This window comes from Dendrobates tinctorius, unplaced genomic scaffold (assembly GCF_039654945.1).
Source record: "Dendrobates tinctorius isolate UK_male_01 unplaced genomic scaffold, ASM3965494v1 ptg000230l, whole genome shotgun sequence".
Classification (NCBI taxonomy): domain Eukaryota; kingdom Metazoa; phylum Chordata; class Amphibia; order Anura; family Dendrobatidae; genus Dendrobates; species Dendrobates tinctorius.
The window spans coordinates 1,891,129-1,900,514 of record NW_027361897.1 but is presented as its reverse complement, the minus strand read 5'-3'; the positions used below and the strand labels follow the sequence as shown (position 1 = coordinate 1,900,514).

At 43.4% G+C, this 9,386-nt stretch overlaps 1 long non-coding RNA gene across 1 annotated transcript; it reads right to left on the bottom strand.

The window, feature by feature from the left end:
* Positions 1-256: 256 nt before the first annotated feature.
* On the bottom strand, positions 257-6,771 carry LOC141059674 (uncharacterized). Its single transcript, XR_012222579.1, has 2 exons — positions 4,203-6,771; positions 257-1,441 (listed from the first exon to the last, which is right to left on the bottom strand). It is a non-coding gene; the product is annotated as an uncharacterized lncRNA (long non-coding RNA).
* Between the last annotated feature and the right edge of the window lie 2,615 nt (positions 6,772-9,386).

Genomic DNA, 9,386 nt, shown 5'->3' with positions numbered 1-9,386 from the left:
GAGAGTGAAGCTCTACTATGGGCATTAAGAACTCGTCTGTCTGATGTAAGACTGTTTGCCTTGTGTTCCTGTGACATTGGTTTATGAAGGAAATAAATCACAGACTGTTACTTTAAGCAAAAGTGTTCCTGTGTGCCTCAATATCGCCACCAAGCGAGTTAATCCCCGCCCACTCATAGGGTGGATCTCTACAATATGTAAGAAAAAGTCCTACTGAGAGCTGGAAGAGTCGGGAAGAAGTTCCACAGACGATCTCTTATCAAGCTGAGGTTGAAGGTTTATTCGGAGATACACGGCAAAACAGATACAGAATAACAGAGGAGCTGGAATATGCGGGCAAAAACAGGAATTCAGACAGGCAGAGATTTGCTAGGAAGTCTGGCGATGGTAAGGCTCTGTGCCCTGGCCATGGTGAGGCACAGTGGCATGATGGCGATGGAATGGCCCCGATCGACAGTAACAGGGGCTTCTTATACATTATCAGAACAAAGAAAGCTGCATTTTGCCGCAGAGGGCGTTAACATTATAATTCTAAGGCGTTTTCATGGTAATCTACAGAAACGTGGTTTAGAAAAGAGAATATAATGACATAATACGAAGATATTAATTAACATTTCTTCAAGCAACACTAAAACCCATAAGTCATTGGTATCTATGGCTACTGTCCTAAAATCTTATCATTGTCTCCAGTCTAGGTCCCTAAATTCTTACATCCTGACATTTTAACTACTCTACTCTTCGCTACCACACTATCACGTATAAGCATACTGACCATATATTTGGTAACCTGTGACCCTATTGATTGAACCAATCTTCCTCTACGCACATCGGCTGAGGTTGCTAGGAGACATGATCTCATTTTCCATCCTCCATTTAATACATTTTATCAGCTCTTTTGTAAAAGTTGAATCTTCTCTAACTTTCAACAAAATGGCTGCTAGAGACAACATGGCCGCTCAGTATATTATGACTGACCATTCTCTTACAAGTCCCCCTCTTGTACTCTATCCAGAGTACAACATACAGTACTGTAATATTCATGGGTGAATTATTGAAAATAAGAATATGGAGGTAATTCAGCACTTTATGCACGTGTGTGTGTAAGGCAAAAGTCCCTAAAAATAGAACAAACACATAATAAAAAAAATAATTCAAATAGTCCCGAAAAAAAATAAGTTGCACAATAGTCAAGTCTTTTGGTCTATTTCTTCTCATTCTTTGTCTTCTGGATTTTCCTGATCTAAATAGTCCCGAAAAAAAATAAGTTGCACAATAGTCAAGTCTTTTGGTCTATTTCTTCTCATTCTTTGTCTTCTGGATTTTCCTGATCTTCTCCCCCTCTCACACTATCAGAGTCCCACTGTATAGTGTGAAACATCTTCTCCTGATCATCCAATAGGTTCACGGTCCCAGGAGTCGAATATGAAAATCTTCAGCTGACCTGGAGGAAATAGAAAAAAAAAGCAGAGTATCAGTCCTTACCAGAAATCTCAGTAAAATAATTAAGAAGTCTACACTGATTGATATGAACCATTTTAATCACCTTTTTAGCTTGAAAATTTGAGCAAAGACTTAACCATTGTTGTTGGGATGTAAAGCACTAGTCTATCATTAACCCGTTTGTAGTACAAGCACTCCCCCTCAATGGGCAGGGACTCAAGGGAATTGAACAGAGATGAGTCTCCATCCTTCTCCTGTGCTTTTACGAGATATTGAAGAGAAGAATAAACAAGGGGGGGGCTCTCTGGGTTTTTTTAGTAACTGCAGCGATGACTTCTTGGGGATATTTGTCCTCGCCTGTGAGTGCAGCTTCCCTGGCTGCGTGATCTACATATGCATTGCCAAGGATGTGAGGGTCAGGAATTAGCCTTTGGTGTCCTTTAATTTTGCAGAAGGACCATAATTTTGGGAATTCTTTACCCCGTTGCTCAATTTGTTTTAGAATGTCTGCATGCTGCAAGGGCTTGTTCTGAGAATCAACCATCCCCCTAAGGGCCCATACATTAAGATATAGAGTGAGTGACGACACGACATATGCGCTATCACTGAAGATATTCATTGGCTCTGGACACACGAGAATGACCTGTAGAGCTGCTTCCAACTCAGCTCTTTGAGCGGAGAAATGACCAGGGAGTTTATACTGCAGCAGCAATGGCTTAGCTGGAAACCACACAGCAAAGCCTGTGACGTAATGCCCCTCATGCCAATAGCGAGCTCCGTCAATATAGGCACAGGGGATTCCCTCTTGAAAGTCTGCTCGGAAGGGAGAGGGAGTAACATTAGCCTGTTCAATTTGACAATTGTGACTTTTTCCTGCATACTGCATCATCTGGGCTAAGTGATATTTCTCACCCACCTCAACTTGTAAGTCTCTAGTCTCAAAATCAATGATCCATTGGGCCATTCTCTCTGAATTGATACCTGAAGCTTTTCCCTTCAGCAAAGTTTTTAAAGTGACATGCAGGGTTTGTAGAATTAAAGGAGCAAATCCCACTATATGCTTCACTTGATTCATAGTCCAGTGCACGCCCAGTAGGTGCTTCATGCACTGAGTGAATCCTTTTTCCACGGGAGTCAGCAACCTGGAGTAATAACCTAGGGCATACAACTGACTAGACACTTCTGGGCTTTCTTTGGGCCATTTTTGTAGGAGCACTGAAGAAATAGAGATATCACCGGTGTGAGTCTGAATGTAGAAAGGCTGGGAAGGGTCAGGGTTAACCAATGCAGTAGCTGCCGTAAGGGCGCGCTTCAATCCCTCGAAAGCCTGTAAGGCGGCTCACTCTACATTAACAGGGTCAAAGTCATTATCAACATTTTTCAATAAATCATACAGTGGTTTAGCCAAATAAGCAAAATCTTCAATGAATTCTCTGGAAAAATTAATAAGCCCCAAAAATTTTCTGAGTTCAGTAATATTAGTTGGTATGGGGACAGCCTGAATAGCTTTAACCCTATCATGCATGGGCTTCTTTCCTTCTGCTGAGACAGACACACCCAGAAATTTAACCTCTGATTTCATCAATTGTACTTTATCTAGACTCATTTTGAGTCCTGCCTCTTGTAAAGCCTGACAAACATTTTCAAGGGTTTCTCTGTGTTCACCTTCATCGACAGTTTGAATCAATAAATCATCCACATTCTGTAAGACTTTGTCTCCGTAACCAAGGGATTCTAACATCTGAGCCAATGCCTGATGGAAATACACAGGAGAACTGTGAAATCCCATGGGCAACCGCGTGCGAAGCGGAGTGCAGATTCAGGTGTTAGGGGTACTGAGAAAAAGCCATTTGCAATATCCAAACAAGAAAATACCTTACAATCAACTCCTCAGCTGTGACATAACTTCAGGGACAGATGCAACAAGGTGGGCTGCTGAGGGAGTGTACTTATTTACAAGTCTCAGGTCTACTACCATTCGAAAACTGCCATCTTCCTTTTTTACAGGTAGAATAGGACTGTTACATGGAGAATTACCTTTCACAACAACACCTTGTTTCTCCAATTCACTGACTGCTACCCTTATGTAAGGGATTGCATCCTCCGGAATACGGTACTGACGCTGGAAAGGTGGCAGTTTTTCACCATCAATTTTAACCTGAGTTTGCATTAACCCACAATCAGTTTTCTTTAAGATCCACAATTCAGGGAACTTTTGCTTCAATTCATTCTTTAAAGCATTATTGTCAGTGTTTTCAACATTTTCACCAGTACATACTCTGAAACTAGCAATGGGTAATTTATGACTCTCCTCCTCCTCTACAGGGACAATTACAGAACAGATAGTGGCTTCTTTCTTCCGCCACAAGACTTTGTTACATAAATCAACAACAATTCCCATTGCTCCCAAAACATCAGTTCCCAAAATAGTGTACCGTAACTGTGGGTTTACCCAAAAAGCGCATCGAAGACCCCTTTGCTTCGATCCCCCTGTGTCCTGAAATCTCAGGTTTACTGGACGACTTTTTACTGCTTGAATACAGGAGTCCTCAAATTCTACAAAAGTGTAGTCTCAGGCAGTCCAGGGGGTGACTGCAATTTGTGTGATGTTATTGAAACTGAGGCTCCTGTATCGATGAGGATGTCTTCCCAAGACAGCCCCTCCATTCTCCCTCTGACATAAGGTCTACCGTCCCTGCCCAGGGAAAGGGGGGCAAGGAGGGTAAGGGGAACAGGGGGAGCACTCCATTAATCAGTGTTACCTGTCATGGGAAGCCCGAAAAATCCATCATCCCCATCTGGACACGGCTTCCGTCCAACAGCTGCCACCTCCGCCCCAAAGAGATCCTTGGTCAGGGTCCGGTCCTCATGTTCCCGCAGCTCCTTAATCAGCGGAGCATAGGGACGAGGAGGAGTGACCCCTCCCTGAATAGCATGGACCTCCGGGCGCGGATGAGTGAAAGCTATTGGGGAGGGAGTAGGAGCAGAAGGCTCCTGTGAGACTGGGTTAACCATTTGAAGACTGTTGTACTGCTGATACTGCCTAGGGTCATTCACTGCTGGATACGGAGGTCTAACTCCGAAAGGTGGTCTAGAGAACTCCCGGGTCTGTTGGGGGTTAAATGGTGCCCGGGGTTCTTGGGGAGCAATCCCTGGCTCAAGGTTGGGACAAAAACGTCTAACATGTCCTAAATGTCCACGAAAATAACACAAGGGGGGACCTCTCATAGGATCCTGTGGGGGCTCTGCCGAACGGGACCTGCCCATTCTCGGCAGCTGCGCATACCCCCCCGGAACTCCTGGCCTCCCCTAATCAACAGATACACCCCGAGGTGAATGGCACGCAAAAACATTAGACTCATCACCCTTCACCTCGGACTGCATCGTCCTAACAAAACACTTTCCTCCCAATTAGGCAAATTTTTTATAAATTTAAGATGGATCAGGAACATTTGGTCAGGGATATTTTTCTCGGGGTTGAAGCAGCTTCACACCTAACCTAGGGTCTGCATGTGCTGGAGCTGTTGGGACAATATATCTTTCCTCAACTGTATCTGCATAAGCTGGAGCTGTTGGGACACTATATCTTGTCATGTACTACTTCACTCATTCTCCTAACTCTTCTCCAGTCTACAAGTGTATTTACATCAGCACTGTGTTTTGAAGCTGCAGTGTCCATCTGTGACATAACTGCTCTCAGCTGCTGCTGCTCGCACCCCTCCTCACTGTGCTTTGCTGCTAGCTCCAGCATCTCGCTCAGCTGTTCTGATCTCTCCCTATATGCTGCCCCTCCCCGGGTGATCATGTTAACATATTGCTGTGTAAGCTACCTATCAAGAGCCTGATCAAAAGTTATGACTGTCTTACACAAAGCCACTACTTGGCTATTAGCTTAACCTAGCGAATTTTTTCTATCTAGTTCCCTGTTCTCTGTGGTAAACCATCGCATACAATTTAACCACGTGGTTTCCACATTAACCCCCTCCAGCTGGGGTGTGCCAGCATATTTCTCTGCCTGCTTCCGTAACCACTCCATATTTACAGTGGTCTACAAGGACGAGTTTTACTCTGTCCTAGTATCAACAAATGCAATTTAAGCAAAGTTAGATACTCACACCTCTCAGATGGAAGACCTCGCTGCAGCTGTTTGGGGTCGACCAGATATCAAAAGAGGTGCAGCCGTGATTCCAGCCTCACTCGTTACGCTTGCCAAGCGTCTCCCCACGCCCTTTTAAAGCTTCTTGCTACCCGGCACAACAAATTCTCACGTCCTTGTAGATAGCTTCTTCTTAGTTACTCATCTTTTTATAGTCTTTTTCTTTGTCCGTGGTTTTATTATAAAAAAATCGGGCAGGCGGTTTCAGAGCGATCACGAGAGGTTCTCCTTCAGGCTGGCTTCCTTTGACCGGTTTAACGTATGGCCATACGCGTTTTTTTGTTTTTTCTTCAGTCTTCTAACCTCCAAGCCCTCATCTGCAGCTTCTTCCGGTGGTCCTTCTGGAGGCAGCTCTCCGGAGCCGCTCCTCCTGGCTGGCAATCGCCACTTGTAAGAAAAAGTCCTACTGAGAGCTGGAAGAGTCGGGAAGAAGTTCCACAGACGATCTCTTATCAAGCTGAGGTTGAAGGTTTATTCGGAGAGACACAGCAAGACAGATACAGAATAACAGAGGAGCTGGAATATGCGGGCAAAAACAGGAATTCAGACAGGCAGAGATTTGCTAGGAAGTCTGGCGATGGTAAGGCTCTGTGCCCTGGCCATGGTGAGGCACAGTGGCATGATAGCGATGGAATGGCCCCGATCGACAGTAACAGGGGCTTCTTATACATTATCAGAACAAAGAAAGCTGCATTTTGCCGCAGAGGGCGTTAACATTATAATTCTAAGGCGTTTTCATGGTAATCTACAGAAACGTGGTTTAGAAAAGAGAATATAATGACATAATACGAAGATATTAATTAACATTTCTTCAAGCAACACTAAAACCCATAAGTCATTGGTATCTATGACTACTGTCCTAAAATCTTATCATTGTCTCCAGTCTAGGTCCCTAAATTCTTACATCCTGACATTTTAACTACTCTACTCTTCGCTACCACACTATCACGTATAAGCATACTGACCATATATTTGGTAACCTGTGACCCTATTGATTGATCCAATCTTCCTCTACGCACATCGGCTGAGGTTGCTAGGAGACATGATCTCATTTTCCATCCTCCATTTAATACATTTTATCAGCTCTTTTGTAAAAGTTGAATCTTCTCTAACTTTCAACAAAATGGCTGCTAGAGACAACATGGCCGCTCAGTATATTATGACTGACCATTCTCTTACACAATATACATTACATAGGAGCCATCAGGGCTGGAGTCTATGAGAGATTATCTATCAATCACAGGAGACATGGCAGATGCAGCCTATACATCACAAGAAACGTGGGGATACGACATATACATTACAGGAGACATTGGCCTGCTTTGCAATCTTTCATCAATTTTTCTCTGCAGTCAATATCCAGTGAGGTTAGCTACAGTGCCATGTGTTACAAACTTCTTGATTATGTTGCGCACCGTGGACAATGGAACATGTTTGGAGATGGACTTGTAACCTTGAGATTGTGTATATTTTTTTCAACAATTTTGGTTCTCAAGTCATCAGACAGGCATACAAATATTCACTCACATGTAACAGAGGAATGCACCGGGTTGTGAAAGTAGGGGAAAAAACCCACCTCTTCAAGAAAGCTTACAGCCTGCAATGACCCCGCTGCCTCCTCACCACTACCGGAGCTGCTGCAACCCCCCAACCTACTGTCTCCTTCTCCACGATCCTGTAGCATGTAAGCCCGAAAGGGCAGGGTCCTCTCCCCTCTGTATCAGTCTGTCATTGTTAGTTTGTTTACTGTAGGTGATATCTGTAATTTGTATGTAACCCCGTCTCATGTACAGCACCATGGAACCAATGGGGCTATATAAATAAAAAACAAGAACTGAGAAGGATAAGGAATTACCACACACACAAACCAAGCAACAGACACTAATAACTCCTCCAACTCTCCTTCTCATATGAACTCCTCTCCCACAATTAGCCATGCAGCAAATGCTAGCTCTGACTAGGATTAGTAACAGAGCCCAGATTACAAAGGGAAAAGGAGTGGCTAACCGAGCACAGGGATTTCTAACATGGCCGATTAACCCCTGTTCTGCCAGAAGAAATAAACCCATTTAAAATGAAGTGCTTCTTCTCCGCGCCGGAGTAGCAGCAATCAGACGCTCCAGTCTTCTCGCTCCGCACTGTCGCATTTTCAAAAGCTCTATCAATTGTGAATTTTTAAAAAGTCAAAAAAATAAGGAGTAAATGTAGTTTAGCCTACCCCAGAGTGATTATACATGCGCTAGTTATGTGGTGTAAATTTCGCACCAGTGAAATGTGCAAGTTGTTGTGATAAAAAGGTACAAAACACAGGCAAAAAAATATTTTTGACATTGCGCAAAATATATGAGCCACCTGCGCCATTTTGAAGAATTTGGTACGAAAAAAAAGTCATCGAACACAAGACAAAAAAATTAAGTTATAAAAAAAAAAACAAATGATAAATTGGGTTTCTGACTTACCCAAGTTTATGCTATTTTTCAAGGGAATAAACAGAGGTCCTGCACACGCTGCCGAATAGTACACAGTACATATTGTACTTTCCTAGAAAACCAGAGCTCATCTGATATGTTCAAATTATCATTTACCCATGGCCATTAGTACACAGACACAGGGACCCCTGTAAGAATCCAGAATCTGTACTGGAGCTGAATAAGCCCTTTTGTGTAAATGGTTGTAAACAACCAATAAAGGCAGATGTTAAGGGGGTTTTACACATAGCGATATCGCTATAACGTCACCGATTTTGTGACGTTATAGCGATATCGCTATGTGTGATACTTACCTCCGACCGGCTCCCCCGCTGCTCGCTCCATTTCTCGTCGGGCACTTCCTGCTGGGCTTCCTGCTGTGACGACGAGCGACACTGGACACTGGACGCGGGCGGGAGGACGTCAGGATCGCTGTGTGTGAAAGGTGAGTATCGTGCGCTGCGTCGCTGCTGCATCGCTGTGAGGTCTGCCTGTGTGACAGCTCACTAGCGATCATTTAGCGATGCACCAGCGATCCTGACCGGGTCGGATCGCTGGTGCATCGCTAAATGTAAAAGGGCCTTTACACTGCCCGTACAGTAGTCATCTGCTGTGCGATAAGTCTACATCTCCCTGTCTAGTTGTTTTCGTCATCCAAAGTTTATACCAATATGATAATGATGCAATACATAGATGAAGGTGGACAAAATACAAATTGCCATTCAAATGGTAAAAAAAAAAAAAAAAAAAAAAAACAAGTTACAAATATAATGATTTAAGAGGATTAGAGAAGGATCCATCTTTTGAAGCTGACTGTATGCAATCATGCTCCAAGCCATCCCATAACAAGAAAATACCTTAGAAGTAACTTGGAACTGCATTACTGGTATAGTAAAAGTGTTAAAAGAATGAAGGTACTTAGCGCACAAATTGACCAATTCATGAGCGCCCATCAGCTATGACAAGGCGTAGCCCTTTGATGGGACCCTACCCTTATATGCTTCTCCCAGGCTAAAACCATGCAAATTTAAGAGCAGGCAGGATCCAGTTCTAAAGAAAAACATAAGCCGATAGGAGGAGTACTCGGTCAGAAAGGAGTACACTACAAAAAGAAAAACAAAAAAACTGACTCGCACCTCCAGCCACTCAAGCAGTCATGATTATTCACAATAATAAAAAAAAAAAATATATATATAAGGCTGCTCTCTAAAATGCAAACACTGAATATATGAAATTTGAACTTCATTAGTGCAATAAAAAAATGTGTTAAAATGGGGTACGCCTTGTCATGGCTGGTGGGCTCTCATGAATTGGCCAATTTT